Genomic DNA, 21,592 nt, shown 5'->3' on the forward strand with positions numbered 1-21,592 from the left:
ATTTTCGTATTGCTAGCAGAAAAATTTTAGCTAGAACGTACAATTTATTCAAACTTGTTAATCGATTGAAAAGTATGTCACCGTAAATGACATTTATTTATCTTAAAACCATTAGTATAACAAATTATTGATATAATATTTATATCAATAAATTCAATAATCCATGTTAGCAAATTCTTCCCGCCAATTCTCACTGTGTTAAATTTCTCTCGAAAAAAACTCTCTGTTTTTTACCGACTGTGTTCACCGTCTGGCTGGTAGATGGCGCAGCTCTCGACGACATTCCGAGCGTCATCTATGGCGATTCCGAAGAAGTTTCTAGCGAACCACCACGTGCGCGCGCCCCACCAGGCGGCGTGAGTTGCGAAGAGCGGGGGTTTTGCTTGATGGTGTGCGCGTCGAGCTCACCGGCAAAAGGTAGTGGGGAATAGACACCCATGGCATGCCTGCAACGGCGCAGAATCCCATCGATCATTCGTACCGTTTCCCCGTGTTTCACGCCGCCGTGTGTTGCACCGTGTAGAGAGAGGAGTCGGCCACCACTGCCCTCCCTCTTCAACCTCCACTCTGCCCCTGACACGTCCACCCATCTCACCCCACCCCCGCGCGAATTCCCCCTACCTATACGACGTGCTGAGTCCGTGACGGTTCGGCGGGCAATGCCGACCAACCATCACGAGGCCTTACCTTCCCTATTATATTTATGTGGCGGCTCGCGGTCGGGAAGGTTTATGTGGTGTCTCCAGTCTGTCTCGTGCCACTCTTTTTTTCCTCGTCCTCCTCCTTTTCCTTCTTTCCGCGCGTCCGACGTTTTAGTGTGCCATCAATGTTTGTCACCGTACTCTGCACTATCGATGAAATCGTTTCGTCCGCATAGTCGATCCTGTCGCCTGGTTCCGTCTCGATAACGTTGCTCGGCACAAATCCTGTGATCACACACCGTTGATACCGTGTCAAAGTTACTAGTGCAACCGTCGTACTTAACACGCACACAGTCCTTCGATCAGATCACACGTCGAAATTGAAGTTGAGCGGCTTTCTTCCCGTACATTCTAGCTCTCGTGCGATTATCGGTCGAGTCACTCGAATCGATTCTCGCACATCGTTTTTGCCGGCATTTCGTCGTGCGCTCATGCCGCAACCGTCGTTTCGTTTCGAATCGCGCGCATAACGTGTCTCAGTGTGTGCATCGCGAGACCCGGTAGCATGATCAGCAGATCGAAGCGTGCACCACGTGTACAGTGGACTCAATAAGTGCAGGCGTACGTTCAACACTGACCAATGAGAATGTAAGGATGCAGGGCCACGCTCCGGATACCGACGACGTTCACTTGTCCGAAACGTAACCTTACCTTGCGTGCATTTTGGCGGATTCACTGATATTCAGCCGGTAACTTTGAATTTCATCTCTCGTTGCTTTACTCTACGGTTTTCCCACGTTCCGCTGATGTGATTATGTTCTCGTGTTTATTACGCGTATTTTCTTCGTCATCGTGAAAAAAATAAACTACTTGCTTGTTCAAAAATGAAAATGGCTCTTTAAGTTAATATAATAGAATTTTATCGATTAACGTAGAATGTTAGTTAGAATTGTCCAGTCTTTTCAGAGAATTTTTACCTAAACTTTTTAGAAAATTTATAGAAAAATTAGATTTCGATATAACCTATGATAGTTGTCACACAAATAACAAATATCCTCTTATGATACGACAATCGTATTCAGAATGAACACAGATTGCGCTAACAGGCGGCAAAATCGATCAATGTCAAAATGAAAAAGCCACGGAGGAATATCTCATTGCGATTAAAAATTTTCTGGAACATCCGTTCTATCGGTGTCGGTTCGGACGAAAGGGATCTCCATAGTACTTTCGTAGACACGTATGTACAGGTGCTTCTGTACACGAGCGCGCTTGTAAGCACATGTACGAGCCGCACGTTACGCAGAGGCGATCGTAAATCAGTCAGTTACCTATATATGCGCATATAATACGTACGCAACGTAACGGTATGTAATTTATTGTTTCAGGTAAGTGACGTTGCACCGCCCCAGGACTTGCGAAGCACATGCGTGCATCTTCCTTTCCCGGCATAATGTAAGCAACCCACTGTACCTATTACATTACGACCGATGTCAAGCGGACGCGCCGCTGCGTTCGCCATTGCTCGTTCGGGGAAACAATGAAGCTAGACCGCGCGGCCACACGCTCGCGTGCGTTTCAACCACCTATTGCCCTTGCGCGCGGCTCTAGCGACCGTTTTCTGTTTTTTTTACGAAAATTTCACCGCTCCGGGAATTTATTGTCTGATCAGCCGGACAATGAGTGCAGATTTTATCGTGGTATTCGATACACACGCGACAACGCGCGGCGACTTCGTATCCTCCGCGATCACGTTTCCATCGTCTCTTACGCGCTCGTGTCCCCTTTTTGTTTCCACGGTACACGGTCTCTTTCGTGTGAACGGTGAATTTTTTACGCAGTTCCGGGAACACTTGATTGCTGGTTTAATGGGCGAACGCGAAGGACGTGGCCGCTGCTTTGTTTACGGGGTGTTGACCACGGTGTTCATAAATTGTCGCTGAAAGCATAATCGCAAACGTTCCGTGGACGTTTCGAATGGCAAACGATATAAAGGAAGGCTGCTGTGTAAAACTATTATTAACGTCAAAGTGGAAAGAGGATGTTGTCTAGCCTGGTTGCGCGATAAATTATACCGGAAACTCTCCACAGCGAGCAGAATTACGCACGTTTCGTGCGCAGATTATTAAGATGGCGGCCTCCGTCAAAGAGATTCTTCCGGGTAGGTTTCTTAATTTTACAACGAAGATCGCGTATCATTCGAATTACCCGATTATGAATCGGTTTGTATCGGCATGGGATGATAGCGGTACCGTGTCCGTGCGAGGCAGCTGTCGATACGAAATCCGGTTTTCTACCGATTTCGATTACACCTTCGCTCTGATATTCTCGCGGCGATAAGTGGACCATAAAGACGAGCACCTGTAATAAAATATATTACCGTAATGGTGCGTGCTTGGCTTGCTGCAAGATAAAGAACGCTGCCACGAGCGTACAGGTGTAAACGGGCCTAAACGAGCTGCGGTTATTAGCGGACACCGCGGGAGGGTGGGAGAACAAGAAAATAATAATCCAAAGATGGATGAAAGCGAAAGGACAAGGGCTCGTCGTGTTCGTCGGGAACCAGCCGGTACGAGAGCGAAACGACGGGTAGAGGGGGTTAGGGTTTCATGGGTAACCGGCGAGAAATCCTCGTCAACGACGTAGCTGAGATAGGCCACACACCGGCGGCTTGTAAAACACGCGGCGAGATTAAATGCTTCATTAATGTGATTAAAGTAAAAAGCTGCGTGAGTAATGAACCAAGCTGAATCATCAGCCGGTCGTGCGCTCTACGCTCGAGCCTTGAATTGCTCTGTTGCACCTCTGTACTTCGTATTTACCCCTGCGTCTTTTCGTTAGAGTAAACGGTCTTCGATCGCAGCTGTTGCACATTGTCGTGTTATTGCAACTTAGAAATTTCATCTATTCCTTGTATCTTTTTGAAATTTCTTTCCAAAGAAACATAAAGTTTCCAAAGTATTCGTGAATATTGTGATATTATATGATTAATTATATTATTTATTATTATAGTTTGTTTGCCTCGAAGGGAGGAAATTCGCCCGATTAGTTTTACTTGTATGGAACGATATTTCATGTTTCTGTCATTTTTTCTTACGAAGTCCAACGTCTCTAGAAGATAAGAACTCCCCAACAAAGTCGGATAGTTTTCGTAAACACTTGGCTGGTAATTCGACACGGTCAAATCGATTTCACGAGATTGGACAGACAGAGGTGACTCGTGGGCCTTGGTGGCTTAGGGGAGAGGCGAGTCGGAGGCAAGGGCGAGGCGGTCGGATGCAGATACCGGAATTTTTGTGCAGGCCCTGGAGAAGCGGCTATCTGGCCGTTCAGAGGATAAAAGTCGCGGTGTTCACAATTGGTAATGCCGATAGAGCTGCCATCGTCTTGCCATACAAACGTCCTCCCGGTTACAGGCGGACCGGCCTTTCTTCGCTAAACACAACGATCGTTGTGCATTTCTTCGCCACGCGCATCACAAATGTCCACCGAGTCACTATACGATACTTTGTTTCGATTGCGTGTACCTCTTAGAAGCCTACCCCGCACTCGCGATCTTCGTTCTTCTTCCCTTTGCACATTGTTCCATGTGTTTTTCCTTTTACCTGTCGCGGTCTTTTCTTTAAATCAATATTCATGGCGGGAAATTTGAATATTCAATTTGGCTATCGAGAAAGAACGGTCGGGTAAAACATAAATTTTGCCAGAGATTGTCTGTTGGTGTTTTTTGGGAAAGGCGGAAAATTTCTGCTCTGAATATTAATTCCTCCGTTGAGGTTGCCACAGATCTGCTTCCACCGAATGAAACGCATAAACATAACGACGATTCTTCATAATTAGTACTATGCAATTTGTATCAAAATTTATTGACGTTGAAGGAATGTCTCGTGCTAGTTAATACTCGACACAGTTTGCATACCGAGGCGCGTGTAAATGTCAAATGTCGCGCAACATATGAAAACGCGCCACTTGCTGCTCCATTCCTGAACGCTATGCATATTTTACAACAGGCGTCACACAGCGCCGTAGTGAGTCACAAACCACGACACTATAAATTGCATTATTAGGTCATTACCTGGTTTCTACAATGTATCAACACTCGATATTATTCACCCATCCTAACTTAGCGATAAAATTCAATAATAAAATAATAGGCACCGTCATCATCATTCCTCATCGTGAGGTGTTTCCACATCGGTGAGTGCCGGTGTTTACGCAAATTTATATTTATCTGAATACAACCGGTTTGAAACAGAGTTTAGTTTCTTCCGCTAAATATTATAACAGATGTTGTATTTTGGATATTTTACATATTTCGTATCATCATGTGAATATTCTGTTCATTTTTATATCCTTAACTCTTTGAATTCTCACTAAAATTAGAAGTCTAAGAGTTTAATACTCAGCGAGGAAGATATAATTAATTAAGAATACATATTCATATCCTGCCTACCTATTTCATAATTATTACATAAACAGAGCATATATACATTAGACACCAATACCTATTGCACACTGTAATATATTATCTTACCCGAGGATCAGATGTCAATGAGGATCAATTCATAAAAACTACGAGAATGTAAACTAATTAATGCAGATAGTGATCTAAAGTAATTACACGCTATACGGAATGTTAGCTCATTTCTAATGTTATCGATACGATATACCGACCAAACATTGCAGAAACTATATGTCCCGTAAATGCACAAAAATCAGCATTCCGCTTATTATTAATTATTATAAAGACCATCGCTTCTTCCATGAAAAAGGAGAATACAAGTTCTTTAGAAAGAAACAAGGAAGAGTCGAAACAGTGTCGAATGGAAAGGAACGTTTCAGAATGGACAGTGGCCGTTTCATAAGCCTTCAATTGGCGTTCCTAAAGGCGTCAGTCTTACGGCAGGCGTGACATCCGATCGGTTTGCGAGCTACACGGCAAACGTCAGGTCGTTACAGCGGCAGATACGAGGATCTTTGACGGGGCGGTCGCGCGGCCCGACGTACAAGGTGCCGTGGCTTGACGCAAAGTGCAAGGAGATGCGATCGACGATTATGCACTTACGGTGTTACCGTATATAAACGGGCCCCGTATAAGCCTCGCCGGGTATGCATGGCGCACGTATAGCGCGCGGACCAGGCCACGAGAGCAATGTATCTTCCGCCGTGACATTGGGGTCTGCGCTAATCGCGCGACAATCTTCACCGCGACGAGCGAAGCGGCGCGAACCGGGACGACGAGGACGGAGAACGACACCGACTGCGCCAGTGCACAAGTATTCCACTAGATTCGAGGAGAAATTCGGACCAATAGCTAGGACTAGGGAATTCGACATCTTCTAGAGATCTTTTTTTTTTGACGGTTGAAACGCCGTGTATCTAGTTTGAAGGTAGGATGTAAGAACACTGAATCGTGGGGACGTGTGAAAAATGTGACCCGATTAGATCGTATTGGACTTTGTATCATCGATTACCGTCTATTGGTTCCGATGTAACAAATTGACTAGCGTTGCTTTAATACAGTTTTTTCATGTACTTTATCCGTTTTGTCAGGGGTAATTTATTAATTCTCGAACAACTGAAATTTCACTTTTAGCCTACTTTCATTATCCCGTCTCTCTCTCTCTCTCTCTTTCTCGAATTCATACAGAGATTTTTAGCTTGCGAGCCGTGAAAGTTCATTCACGGATAACAAAAGTAGAAACCTTCGTGTTCTTGAAACAATAGAAATTGCTAGAATTCCTGCAAGACGCGAGATGGTGATTCCGGAACTGAAAGGATTAATTCTTAATTTTGAAACGTGGTAGTAAATCAGGCGGAAACACAAGAAGCTCTCCGGCAAATGGAAACGCTTCTTCTTCCGGAGGCACTGCAAGGAAATAAGTGGGAGTGGACGTGGACGAATCACAGAAGATTGTAAAAACGTGAAATACTGAACAAGAAAACAGGAATGAGAATGAACGAGTGCTGTTTAACACATTTGATCTTACTGACGCATATCCTGTTTTGCTACTTGAATAGTACTCTTCACGCAGTTGTTGCATTATATGCGTTCCGAAAATGGATGTACAATGGACGGCGTGTTTAGGAAAACATTATCAAAGTATTTCTTATTGAATTTATCAATAATATTAGCTAATTGACAAGTGACAAGTTCTAGGTTAGAAACTTCTCCTATAATTAAAATTTCATAATTTTTCATCGTGATTTATTAAACTTACCTACTTCTAACACTTCGTTCATTTTATTACCAAACTTATTCATACTATAATTTATTTTTGTATTTTTTAATATTAATAGTTTGTATCTTGTAACTCGTAAGCATTGACAAAATTAGTTCAATCGTGGAAAAGAGTTCGTACCTTAGTCAGAAGCTAATGTGTTAAGATTCGAAGGACAAGGTAAAAAGATCACAGGAAGGAGTCGAAGGAAAAAGGATGCCAGAGGATACGGAAAAAGATAAAAGAGAAACACCAGGCGAGGAGATAATCGCTTGTGCGAATCGAGAAGTGCAAGAAGCGGTTGTAAAGCTGGAAAGAAGGAAGAATTATAACAGAGGAAGAGGAGGAAGAATAAGAGGAAGATGAAAGAAATCGCTTGGCCCGACGCGAGACTAAACTGTTCGCGGTGCGCGATATCTCGACGCTCACGAGCAAAGGACAATCGTATAATTAGGTGTCCTGCGGAAGGCTACACAATATCCACAGGGAAGACACATTGGCGGCAGGTTGGTTGCATATTCTACGAGATGCGTTCCGCGCGGAGTAGATAGGAGTGATCGCGAGAGGCTATCGTCCAGCAATCGGAGTGTCCACGAGTAATCGATGCTGGAATGCTGGTAGGAATGTTCGAACTGGTCGACGAACGGGATCACCCGGATGCTGGCGTTGCCTTTAACCGAATGCGCTGCTTAAAAATGCCGCTTTTTGGCATGGCCACGCGACCGCATCCGGTTCCGCTTAATCGCCTGTAACGCTCGTCGTGGATGCAGCCGTCCTTCCTGTTTCAATTAACTCGAAATATTCTGCAATGTGTATCGTACGACGACATATATGACAGTGAATCTTGTTCGATGTATAGAATGAAAGATCGACCGAATGGCCGCGTATACGGCTCTGCGGAGAAATTGAATATTCACGTTGCGTGTGGAGGGCGCAACGTTAGAGCGGTTCGTCTGAAAATATCGTAGTTCGCCACCACTTATATCGCATATTCTCTGTAATTTTTATACCCTCCGATAAGAATCTTCTACACGGATTCTTCTATAAAAACGAGGTGCCGTAAAAAGAAGTCTGACGTTTATAAATTGGATGGTCTTAAACCAGGGACGATGGAGTTTGAATAGAGGTGAGAGAATTGAGACATTGAGAGACGATTGAGATTCCTCGAGTGAATAGTAGTGACGTTTCTGATAGTGGGAGTATGTTAACCAAGATCCTTCTATTTCATTGGTCCGTCGCGAACTTATCCGACAGCGTAATTACCGGCGTGTAAATGTATTTATGCTCGGTAGACAGGACGCGCGTCAACAGTACGTGCATTCGCCACGGCCGTATTAATGCCGATAAAAAATTGCGGAAGCCAACAGCTGCGGTGGCGCTCTCTATCGAGAACAGAACGGTCAGATACGGATCTATCGAACGCGCCTATGCCGCTATGTGGAGCGCACGCAGCGAGCAGACCCGTAATTTATTTGCCGCCGGCCGCCTACCTTCCAGCTCCAATATAATCATTATAATTATTGTCTCCCCTTCAAATCGAGTTCGATAATCATCGCCTGTGTATTTGTTGCACGGCTCGCATTAACGGGCCAGTTCGCTCGTACGCCGGAGACTCCCCGTTTCTCCGAACCACGAATCTGTCCTTCTGTTTCACCGTTTCCATTGTTCTATGCCATTCGTGTTGCTTCTGCGAGCCGGCGAGACACGAAACTCTACCTTGCAAGGCGAGCGTGGCGGTAGGGTGCGATCGTTCTTCTTCTTCTCCTCCTTTTTAAATAGCTTTCTCCTTTGAGGGTTTTTTTTTTATCTTGCAGAAAGATTTGTTAGAAATAGAAAGAAAAAAAGATTTAGAGGTTTGGTGTGCGGATGAAAAGTAACAGAACACGCAAAGGTATTTTCGTAAACGCTATATGGTTCACTTGGAAGATACATCGATTGTTCCATAAATTGTCAAGTAGAGGAAAATGATATCATTTTTTGAAATTTGTTTTAAAATTTGTTTGACGATGAACAAAGGAAGAAGTAAGTCATTTGTTCCCTGAGAAGTTGAATATTATACGCTATACAATCATGTACGTATATACATACTTGGATAATGAGAAATTTACAGAAAGTGAAGTCTACCAGTTTCGCTCTTAAATAGACGGCAACAATGTCGACGAATTCTTCGATAATCTTGAACGTTTCGCTCATTCCATTTTTCCTACTTTCATCTTAAAAGTGAAATTTCTGAAATGTACCACAACGTTTCCCTTATCTAATGAAATTTCTTCATCGAAGCTCGAGATAACCGGTTTTAAAAATTTCTACGCGGAAGTCGTCGAAACGATAGAATAAAAAAGAGCCTGGGCAAGAAATAAAGAAAAACGCTGGCATTCCACGGTCTGGCATTTATCGGTGGCTTTTCGTTGGTGTTCACGATAACCCGCAGCGGCGCTCTCGACCCCCGGTATCGCGTTCTCGTTCGTCGGCGTAGCGGCAACCGCGACATTATAAATTGCGACGATCCATTCACCGTGTTAATTTGTCCGCTTTTCAATTAGCGGCAGAGCCGAGTTCGAGCGATGGCGTCGGCGAATAAATTGAACGATGCCGGCGACGCTGCTCGTGAGAGAGGCTGTCCGTGACTTTCTAAATTCGACATATGTGTCTGCGTGTACATGGTGTACGTACACGTGTGTGTATCATATGTATTAGTAGTAGTTGGCCCCCATACTAGCGGGCGGTGCGCTGCGCCGTTGCCATCGCTGTGCCGTAGCCGTTTCACCGACAGGTGGAAGAAACTTCTCGCTTCCTAGCGCTTGGATCGTTTCCAAAATTCGTGCTGCTGCCGTATCGATGTCTGAAAAACGTTTGATCGCGCCGCGCCACTCATTGCAGACAAAATATTGCCCTTCGTTATGGAACACTCTTTAGATTAAAAGACACTATCGTTTTGCGTTTCTTAGCGATCGATGTCGAACGTCCGAGTGACAAAGTAGCGGAGAACGTTATCTGCATTCCTATTTACGTGTTGCCTGTCATGCTACCGCCGGTAAACACTCGAAATCGTTCTCGCTCGTGTTTTATGATTGGCCTGCAGAGCGTCAAAATCTCCAACGTTTTATGCCAATGGTGTGTAATAAACAGGCTGTATATCGAGATACGAGGAAACGAAACGGGCATTCGTCTTACAGCCCCGGCGATGCATGCAAGGAGCACCGTTATCAGAGAACAACTCGGTATATCTAATCAGCTAGACCGAATTGAAATCGTGTTGAGGAACGGTAGATTGACGACGGGCAGGCTTTCGTGCTGGGATTTGATGAATTCGCGGTATTGACACACGTGACAGTAATTTCCATGGAAAAACTCGGTACGGTCGGTCGTAATATTCCGTCATTTAAAAAGCATCGCTGCGGCCGCCGCCACGAAGGGAAAAGCAAGTTGGTGCCGGGCCACCTGCAGGCAACTTGGGAGCGTCACGACGCCGCCGTCGCGGCGAGTTACGGCCACAAATCACGCAATTCGTAATTGCCGCTACCAACTACGCGATTTCATGTAAGGGGAGGGACACACGGCCGTGTGTTGGCTGCACGTGTGCAAGGAAATCCATAAACATCGATTGCCTCCGCGTTCGCGTTCACGTGGAACGTCGAACGTCGAACATCGAACACCGACCAAACGCTAAATATTTCCATATCGTGATCCGCCACTATGAAATCGCGGGAAAGTTCTTTGAATTCGCGCGCACGATGTCTGCACGGCCCCGTTTGACGGCATCCGTTCTCCAAGCGAAATGCCCGCGCGTTTTACCTCCTACGGTATAGGAATACAATCGTTGGGAATACTCGGTAAAAACGATCGGGAACTTCAAAGGACTGTATCGTACTGGTTAGGTCTTGAGCATAACGTTTTAACGAATGAGTTTCCAACAGTGATCAGAAACTTCGATTTTACCTGTGGCTTATATTTTTAAATTTCAATTTCAATTTGAACTTGCGAATTTGACTCTGAATCTCATTTTCGAATTTAAATATTCAAATCTACATTTTACCTTTCTGTATTTATATTTAAATATTCAAAGAGAGAATTTGAAACTTCCTGCTATATATCACTCGAGCAATTGTCAACATTTTGCTTAACGATCCTTCTAATGTAATTCTTACTCTATGTTGGTCGCTATCTCGACCATACGCTGTCCAAAATTATGCGCATATTCGTTCGAAAGCGTATCGGCAAAGATGATGTAGCTTCTTTTACTGGAAGAGGAGAAATATTCTATTTCAGGCGGACCCATCGAGCAAGGCGATTAGGTTTCTAGTTCACAGCATCGCGCCGTTTGTTACACGTGACCCCGGATGGCGTGGGGTGTGAGAGTGCAACATTGTACCAACACGCTGCAATTTCCGCGGCGATATATTATGTTCGCGTTCCAAGACATTACTTCGGCCTCCGTCGATGTCGGGGTAACAGGCTGACCACGCTGAGTTTGATTTCTTGCCGATGCAGGTTACATTTTCTGCACGGCAACTGGAAGAAACCGCTGTCGATAATAAGCAGCCCTATGACGCTTGTTCGCATTACAACCGATTGATTATCCCATCTAACGTACGATCATCGACTGCTTGTTCCGATAATGACATACGCTTCATTGTATAGAAGATGGCGTTCAAGCGCAAAACTGAAATTAAGATATCTGCAATTATCTGGAACAACCTTCTGTTTGGTCAATGTCAGATCCATTATTGACTGTATATTATACATTTACATACATATATAGTACGTAATGATTTATTTATTTACGTACGAACGTAATTGTTATTCGAAGCTGATAACGAAGTTTTACATTTTTCGTTGTTATTTAACATGTACGCCGTAACTCAAACCTACGTAGCTATTCAGAGAACTTGCGTGATAGCCTAATTCGAATTTCACCGACGAACGCGAAGTAAAAATTACGAAATTACGAGAAAGAAATTCCTAGTATTAGTATTATTGCCCGAAAAGTGTCCTTCTTTTACACACTTTTACAACGACGCATCTTTGTACAAACATGAAACCTAACCTATCGAACGTTGTGATCTTTATTTTGGTAGAACGAAATGAGTCATACTTAATTCGATAAAATAATATAAAACGGAAAATGTGTATCCGTTATTTCCTTATAAAACGAAAGAAACTTTTCTGGGGACCTAATATTTTACAGGAAATCCATAGATATAGCGCGGGTTGAAACGAAGTTTAAAAATCGTACGATAAACATCGTAATCTTTTAAAACAGAATAACAGAAATTTACTAGATTAATACTCTGGAATCTAGAATATGACATGATCAAAATATAACATCAATAGAACATACAATCGATAGAAAGCTATCTACTAATACACAGCATAGGCAAATACACACTACCTTTTTTCTATTTCTCTCTTCTCCCTCCCCTTCTCAGCGAACAATATACAATTCTACGTATAATACAGAAACAAGCGTGGCAACATTGTATCATCAGTAGGTATACGTATTAAGTTTCTCTTGTCCAACTTCGAAACTTGATTCCCTTCTACCAGTTAACTGACGTCATGCGCGATAGCACGATCGCAAAAAAGTCCTTCGAAGAACATTTAACGCAGCGAGTAACAAAAAATCACCTCATGGTATCGCATAGATGTTTTGCGATGTATTGCCGTGAACGCAGCGGTAGCGACGCGTCGGTTCCTCCGATGGTCGATCGCGGAAGAAACCTGGCGACGCGACGCGCGGAAGATTTGAATGTTATCTGACACAGGGATCGACGCGTACGCGTCCAGCTCCACGTCATCGCGTAGTATATCACGCGCTGCGTCGGAACGTGTTACCATTGTAACACGCTCGTTCCTGGGGCAATACATTATTCCGCGTTTCGCATTCCCGTGTATTAGTCGGTGTTCCTTTTAACACGATCGCCGTGCCCGGTACAGCATCGCTCACGGTTCCGTCCACGCTAAAAGCTTTCTCCGCTCGTAATTACCGGCGTATACGCGTGGGCCACCGCAATCGTTCCGAAATCGAGAAACGCTCCGGATCCGACCAGGGGAACCATAATAGCTGGCAGAAAGACCTCTCAAACCTTTGCTTTTTTTCGCCCTGCGGAGAAATGATAGGGGAAGAAGTCGTTGAGAATCGTGGAATCTGGTTTGCGGTCCGAATCTAATCCATTCTACTGGTTTCTACTGGAACCAAGGTATAGACGCGAGTTTAAAGATTGCTATGGTTTTGTGAAACGTACCTTTGTATCTTAACTTGCTATCCTATGATTTCTTTAGCTGGTGATATCGTATTGGATGATATTATTTTGAAATGCCCATTATCTGTACTTGAAGAGCCCAAGATAGATAGCACAAGTGATAAAATTCAAATTGGGAGTATAATTGGCCAAGTTAAATGTTAGTAAAAAAGTTATGAAAACATATTTGTACACTATTCTTCTTTTAGTTAATGTTCGTTTAATCTCTGTATGCATATATATATTTAGTATTTTGAAGAACACTTGTACACACTGCTCCTCCATTGGGCCCTTTATTTAATCAGTCTGACATCCCATTTTAATTAAGATTGAAGTTGAAATTCAGGCTACATTTTGTAATGAATGCACTCTGTTTCAATTGAGTGAAAAGCATAATCTCTGCCATGAGAGCGGCTACATGTTAAAAGGCAAGGGGTTAAAATGGTTTGTCGAGTCATTGTCTGCTCTTTTGGTAACTACTTTTTGTCCGAAATAAATTGGCCGCTCAAGGCCACTTACGTAATCATACATTTCTTTACATTATAACACAAATTATAACACGGTCCAACTGTTCACAAACACACATAGGACCTTTTCTACCAAATATGTAAAATATTCCCTAGAAGTTCCAACTGTACACGAGAGATGTCTTCCACGTGCATAATTTTCTCCCTCCTCTATAATAAAATGTTTCTAATATAAATACGCAGGTACGTTATACTAAACATGGATAACATTCCCCCAAAGAAAAGAAAATAATAAGAATGTACTATAACGTACGTGTCTTACGAGCTTTACAACCGGAAACAAGAACCGCGGCTCTAATAATCACACTTTAATAGTAACCTTTATCCCTCTACATCTTCGAGTATTCATTTAACGTGAACGAAGAATTTACAACTCCGCTATGTAGTTTACATATGCCAGTGCACTGCATTGCAAACCATTTATACACTTTAATCGTTCGTTGCATCACGCAGATGCGCGTAATTGCTGCGGGCAAATTAATCAACCGACATATACCTTAGTATGAAAAGCATATTAAAAATTTTTCCGAAGTTAGCCACCTCTGCAGAAAACACTTCCGCTCTCTTTGACCGTGAAGATCTTTTCATTGTCGGTACTCGTACTTACCAATCGATCGATAGGGGTACCAATATACTTGCATAATTAGCTCGAATGCATTTTTCCTAAGATTCCATCGAAAATAAATGGACTGGTTCCATTAGCATAGGTGTGTTTGTGTGGTATATCCGGAGGCCTAGGTGTAGGTGTGTCGGTGTGTTTCCGCGCGCGCCCTCGCGCTCCTTCCTCCTTCACCGGCGCTGCCTGCCATCGTATCAACATCGCACTTCATAATCCTGCCAGTGTTTCTGCGCGTCTCGATCCGTTACCTCACCGCGATCGGCTCGTTCTCTATGCCTCGAGTCTACCTAGTTCAGTGAACAGCCGTGTTTTCTATTCCTTCGCGTCTTTCATTCGCGTTTCCATTCGCGTTTCATAGACGTTTCGTAGATATTTCCTGGCGGACAAGGATAATCCTGATGGATGGAAGCGGAAACTTATGCTCGAGTCGCGTCGTTTACGCGATCAAGATCGACGTCGAGATTTTGTGCTTCGATCGCAGATGTGGTACACGTGACTAAGACGATGTAAGACGCATTGATAACTTGCGAGGTATATTTACGTTTACGTAACGAGTTGGGTAACGTCCTAAGTTATTTCTTTTTCTTTTTATTTCCTTCGACATAAATTATTTCGTTAACTCGTAACATTCGACTGGATGGCATAACAAAAACGCCATTTATTTCTTCTAATGCGTTTCGATCGTGACTGAAAAGTGAATATAATTCCCGTTAAAATGTGCCCGTAAAGTGGCGTAAATAGAAGGTCCGGCTGAGTCGTTTCAATCGTTGGAAAGTTGGAAATTTCAGAGTCCGGCCCTGACACGACGGAGCAAAAAGTTGGTTACAATTTGTTCTGTCGCTGGGGGCAAGCCCATCGAAACGAAGCAAAAGGACGACATCGAAAGACGTTCCGACTAAGGGGGCCCGGCACTTTTGAGTCTCGCCGAACGTCCGGAATACTTATCTCGAAATAGATCATGAGAATTCGACGAGACGCGGTCCTCGCAAGGGAGCCATGGTATGCGAGTGAGAATAAGGATTTTTCCTAGTTAGATCCATGGCCGACGGTCGTTCCGCCCGGTGCCGATATATCAGGCAATACGCGTTTCTGTCGTGCCAAAGTGAAATGCCATTTCTATCCGTCAGGCATCGAGCCAGCGGTGCACGACGGTGAATCGTAGCCGCGTGCTTCTTGACCCTCATTTTTTGGTATCGTGCCGCTTTCGGACGAATTCTAACAGTGTATTGTGACCGAGACCATAAATCACCTCCAGCTTTTAAATTGCTTCAGTTTGACAGTGGTTCTTTTTATCTTTATTTCTTTCTTTTATTTACTCTTTCGGTTTGCCACTTATGCTTCAACAGATCCCGTAGAAATGTATTAGAAATATCGTATAACAGCACTCGTTTTTCGAACCTAGTCGTTTCTCGTATTGTCACCATCAAGCGAATGTGGCAGGTGATACTTTGCTCGGAATCAATTGGCCGCTCAAGGCCATCAAACGGTTATCCCCACTACTCGAATCGTTTCATCATTGTGTCCCTTATTTTTCTTCATCCTGTGTACTACAAAGACGGACCACGGATAACGAAATTACAATATTTACTACCGATAGCTAGCTTCCAGCGACCAATTAATTCCCAACAAAGAATATTCGACGCATATCCATTGTGTTAACCCATGAGTCTATCGAAACCGGCAGCCAGCCAGGCAAGGGATTAGTCTTTGCTAAAAAATTCGTCTGTAAATGCAATCTTTCTCTATGAGAAATAGCAGCCTGACTAGTTGAGCGAAGAGAGAAGAAAAGGGAGGTGAAAGGTAGGATGGGTGGGAGACTAAGCGCAATTTGCCCTGCGGGCCCCGTGGGTGGTTGCTCGATTCTTGGTTCTGTTGTGCGGGATTGGTCAGACGTCTGACAGTTGACGGATGACAAGCCGGCCTTACAGTTCTCCCCTTTTACGCCCTCGACGCGAGGCTTTGGTCCCAGGTTCGGTTCCTGGCCACGTCCATTATGTGCCGTGAGCAAGGCTGAACCGGGCGTAACGGGATTATTAACTGAAATAGGCGTATAAGTCATGTGTCTTCGTCTACCCTGCCGCCAGTCCCTTCTACGCTGGCGAGAGTCTTCTCTTTCGACGTCGTCTTCGCGCATCTAATTTTCAAGAGACCTCTACGCTTGGGAACACTCGGCAACGTACAGGTCTGTTGGAAATTAGAGAAATTCCCCGGTTCGTGAGCCGCGAGAATTCTCGGCGATGGCTGCTGGATAAGCAGCGGCACGCAGTCGAGATGCGAATCTCGGTTACTACTCGTGAAAACATTAAAAATTATTTCCACTTCTTCCCGGGTTTATTCGCTCGACCACGCTACTCCTCTATCTCCTGTCGTATGACTCCTGCCTTTGCTACGATCTTTCCTTATCGCGTCTCCATCGTTATTGCCTTGATCTTATATGCGTATGACCCATGGTGACAGGGTCATGGGACTCGGCACTAGCTGTGCTTTCTAGTTTCTGTCAAAGAGAATGTTGGGAATGTTAATCTATTAGATTGTCCTAAAAGTTTCTTTCGTTTTAGAAGAAAATAATATAGATGCACAATATTTTGTGTTTCAATACAAACGAAGCGTGTCCTACGACAGTTAGAAGACGATCGAAGATAAAGACCAAAACATTTGACGGATCAGGTTTCATGTTTACATCAACATGGCCAGATAAAGCAGCTGCGTGCAGATAGCGAAAGGCATTTTTGGGACAACATAATAGAAAGGTCTACAAAACAATTTCTCTTGTATATAAACGTTGGTATATTGTTGCGATAGAAAAGTAAATAGGAACAGCTTGACCTTGGTCGCACGTGTGACTCAGAATCTTTTTCCTGCCCAAGTATTGGCAAGAGGGTAGCAAACGATTCGGTCGATCTGCCGGTTACATCGAGAATACATTTTTCGATAACCGCGGCGAGAGATCGTTGGCGAGGCGGTGCTCGATAAACGAGTTGTCTGGTGGCAATTTTTTGATGCCTAATACGCGATAAAACGGCCACGGTGGCGCGATGATGCGGATCTAGAAGCGACGCGCGAAATGTTCAGCAACAGAATCCGCGCTTCGTAGTCGCGCGGTTAAAGGAACGGCGCGGTGTAAGAGGTACACACCGGTGTCACGTTTATCTGCACGGCGATCGGTTGCGCGCACCGCGATTGCGCGAAACCGCTGCGTGGCGGTCTTGCAAGCCTCCGCTAGCAAAAGTATCAACCTCGTGTGTAACCGGCAAACCGGTTGAACTTCGCGTCTTAGTTTTCTGTCGATCTTGTTCTCGCAAAAATCGATACCAGTTTAGTTTTCTGGCTCGATTAAAATTCGATTTCTTAACGAGTGGAACCGTCGTATCTGCGTGTCGCTAGTCGGCGAGCAAACGGGAACTCGTGCGGGAAATTATAGCCGTTTCTCAATGATTCTTGGCGCGAGATTTCAGATAACGACGATTCGCCGACTCGTAACGAACACGAATAGTCCTTTTTTCCTGAATGGTATCTTTTTTATCGTGGTAAAAGAAAAAGGAACAGAGGTGTCGGGAAACACCCCCCTCCCCCCCTTGGTTTTTCTCTCAAATTAGTTACAAATAAGCGCGCGGTAGGTAGTAAGTAGACCGTCCTTTCTGTAATAATGATTTGGCTCGTCATTTATGGTGAACGGCGGCAATAAACGCCGCACAGTAATGGTACTACGATGTAAACAGGAACAACGCAAATGAGAAGTAAATTAATTCAGATACTCGTGGATTGGCGTGTTTTGCACGAGGAATGGCCTAACGTGTTTTCAGCCACTAATTAAGATTATTCCTCGAGTTTATCGCGTTCTTCCGTAAGCGGTGTGTCGACTTCTCATTGTATAGTTTTGGTGGAAGTTCGTGATGCGTGAGAAAACGGACACGAACCGGCATCCCGGTTTGTGCCGCGATTAAATCTCTCACTCTTCTACGTTACGTATATATCGTTGTGCTTGTAAAAACGGTTATGTGGACTAATTGGTCGTCGTTGATCCTTTTTCTTCTTCTCCTTCCCTTTTTCTTCGTTCTTCTTATACGCCTCTCCTTGCGATCCAGCTTTTTTCCTCTTTCTTTAAAACGCTTCTACATTCGTGCAATCCTTTTTTGTCGTCACGTCACAATTTCCTCCCGCCTCGATGCTTATGAGTTACTGCATCCATGAGGAGTATTACTACCTGTCGAACCTGACTCGTATACTCTTGCCCTGGCCTATCATTTATCATCTCATTTTATAGTCAACTGATCGTGCTCCTCGCTGAATTGCCTGTAGCAGTTTACTCCGGATTAAACCTACCAATATCCTTCTCAAGCACATACATCTTACACAATGTATCAAAGTTTACTTATTTTTCAAATACTTATCGATTTAAAAAAAGTCTCGATGTTTTCCCCCTCCTTTCTGTATCATCGGGGAAAAATGAAGATAGGAGGGGAAAAAATATCGCTGCTTAATAATATAATAACGAGCATGGCATAAAAATGAAGTCCTTACCCATCGAGATACGATCAAAAATTGGTCAGTGATTTAATTCGCCGTTTCGATGCGGGACAAGTTATTCAACGCGCGATCGATCGTCTAATCGTTATTCAATCAATGCCCGACATTTTGTGCAGCGTTCGAAGGAAAGGTTAGACGCTCCTTGACGCGAAACGGCGTGCCTTCACGTGCTCTCTATTCCAGCCAATCTCTAATAATATACTTTAACACTTCGCTGATTCGTTTCGGTAGACCACCCAAATGTACACCGATCGAACGATTTAGCTTCGACAACGGTGGCCCTGATTGGTATTGCAGGAGAACGACGACCGTAAACGCGCAAACAAACAGTAGGTTAGTCGAAGTGATTGATAAGCAGCGCCACGCGCCATTCGACGGACAAATACGATCGTCGAGAAAGCGACAGGACCGCCCGCGGATAGCGTTCGCTGCTCTATCTATACGGCTTCGTGAGCATGCCCCCAACAAGGAGACTCTAGGGAGTTGTTGAAAAACCGTCTCGAGATTATAGACTGGAAAAACGTGATAGTTGTAATGTTAATAACGAGGAAACAATAGTCATCAGGAGAAAAAAGTACGCGTGTGTCGAATCGGTAGGCAGAGCCATGCACCTCCAGAACGAGCAAATACCGAATCGGAAAAGACGACAAGACCGCCCGCAGTGCCACACCACGGTATTATGTACGACACAAACAAGAATGATTGTCCCTTTCGCGTTTTGCCTTTTGCCAAGCTTTCTAGGCGCGACAAGATATTCACTGTCAGTGTTCACATCCTGAGCATTGATTTATCGTTTACCACCAGGATTCTTACAAATGCGTCTAAACGTCTTTTTATGGAAATAAAGAGAATTGTTGTACGAATTAGAATGTATGCAACATACACGGGTACTGTATGAAGCAGATAGAAACGAGACAAAGAACTAGAAAGTTTTGAACGAGGAAATTTCGAAATCGGCATGGAAACATTCGTGAAATTTTGTAACCATCGTGAGTTCTCCTTCGGATCGGTTGACGAGTATAACCTTAATTAGCATTTTGTACTAAACATATGCACAATTTGTCCGATATTCGATGTAAATAACGAATGTGGTTGCCGGCAGCCCTCAGTTGTAAGCAGTTATTTGCATACATGAATATTGAGGCTCCGATATCGGATTAAGTGACAACTAGCCGAGATAATTGCTTGAAAAAGCAATATAGTGTATATATAGAGTTCGGTCGGCGATCGTTTGGTCGCCATGTGATTCGAAAAAAAGGAACCGGTTATCGGGGACGATCGTGTTACATTGATCATTTTTTTCTTTCTGTAATCGTGATTTTGTCGCTGCCGCGTCCATTATGTAAATTGAATCGACACTATTCTCGACCATCTTATCTCCCCACTTATCGATGGGAGCGATCACTAAATAATTTTTAACGCTACACGTGGCTTCCCGAAGTTTGCCAAAGTTTTCCGCGGGATTCCCGCCAAAAATGATTCCAGCCACCTATCGAATTCGGCAGGAACCACGAGGAAACGGATGTTCCGGAAAAGTTCGAGAGATGGCGTGTCGTGTGATTCGAGGTCGGGGCGGTGGAGTATGCCAGCTGTTTCCGTGCTGCCACCTTCAGTGGCCCGTTCAAAGTGAAGGCGGTACTGACCTGCGCGTGTCCCGCATCATCATAACACAAGCCGAACGCCATGCTGCCAGAAGATTTATGGGCCATATCATGGCGCGGCATCTAAACGATTATTTGCTGTTAAACGTAAACGGCTTATAAAAACGAGCCTGCATAATAGAGTAAATATAGGCTCGATGTTCGGCCCCGGTAAATTTATAGATCCACTTAAAACGATCTTGTATCGACGCACTGACTGCTAACCCTTAACCCTGACGGAAACTGTCCCGGACAACGTAGCCTTCGTAGAAACCGCCATCTAGTGGATTTTTAATTTCTTTTCTTTTCTTTCGAATAAAAATCAGACAATTTTAAGCGAAATTAATTTTTTCTCGTACTATAAAAAACTTATTCAACGAGTCCTTGACAAATTTGTCTGCTGTTTCGTTCTTCTTATCTCTTTTGTTTTTTATTGACGCATTTAAAATTAATATTTCAAAAGCTGAAGAACAAATCGGACGGGGTCCAACTCGATCAGATATTTGCATGCGTCGATCGTCTTCCTCGTACATCAAGCGCGTGTTTAGAAAGTCAACCGAGTGCCTCCTATGAAGAACAATAATTTATTAAACGGATACGTCATCGCCCTGTTGCGATACTTGTGCGTTTCCCTCATTGAGAATCAGAAGAGTGAATCGCGGCATTTGAATAACAAACGGTATGCAAATTCGGATTGCCCCGCAGTCGTTTAGTCCCCCGTGCGGACCTCTATGCCGCGAAATCCGAAAATATACTGTGTCCATTGCCGAACACGCGTCTTCGATCATTCTACATCCTGATCGATTTATTATTCGTGCCGTTAAACATTTCAACGGAGTAAATCGATATCCCTTTCTCCGATGTCCTTAAACGTTTTGATGTGTCTGAAGGCAATTGACATTCCGTGTAATCGTCAAACAACTGTCAATATTTTTCTCCTTCTTATCTTAATTCCTGTCGTATATATTTCATCGATTTCTGAACATAATACATTTATCGATAAATTTTAGACACCTCTTCGATGAATCACGATAGTGAAATAAAACAAAATATCGTCTAACGTTTTAACGCAGGAATGAGGAAATTCATTCGAAGTCTTCGAAATTATTGCTACCTTTTCGGCGTTGCGGTGATAAACAAGGAATCTTTGTACATGTAAATTTTAGAGACTCTTT

At 43.8% G+C, this 21,592-nt stretch overlaps 1 protein-coding gene across 5 annotated transcripts in view; it reads left to right on the top strand.

The window, feature by feature from the left end:
• The window catches only part of LOC100631082 (homeotic protein antennapedia), a 159,233-nt gene that overhangs the window by 56,417 nt on the left and 81,224 nt on the right, over positions 1 to 21,592 (top strand). The window contains exon 1 of one of the 5 annotated variants that reach the window (XM_020867561.2): positions 687 to 1,390. The exons of 2 other annotated variants lie outside the window; for them this stretch is intronic. The gene's annotated coding sequence lies outside the window, so the exon portion shown is untranslated. Of the gene's footprint in view, positions 1 to 686; positions 1,391 to 14,472; positions 14,782 to 21,592 lie in introns of those variants that run through there. 2 more of the 5 variants (XM_048414123.1, XM_012318236.3) reach the window with 2 other exon arrangements.

Source organism: Bombus terrestris, chromosome 18 (assembly GCF_910591885.1).
Source record: "Bombus terrestris chromosome 18, iyBomTerr1.2, whole genome shotgun sequence".
Lineage (NCBI taxonomy): Eukaryota > Metazoa > Arthropoda > Insecta > Hymenoptera > Apidae > Bombus > Bombus terrestris.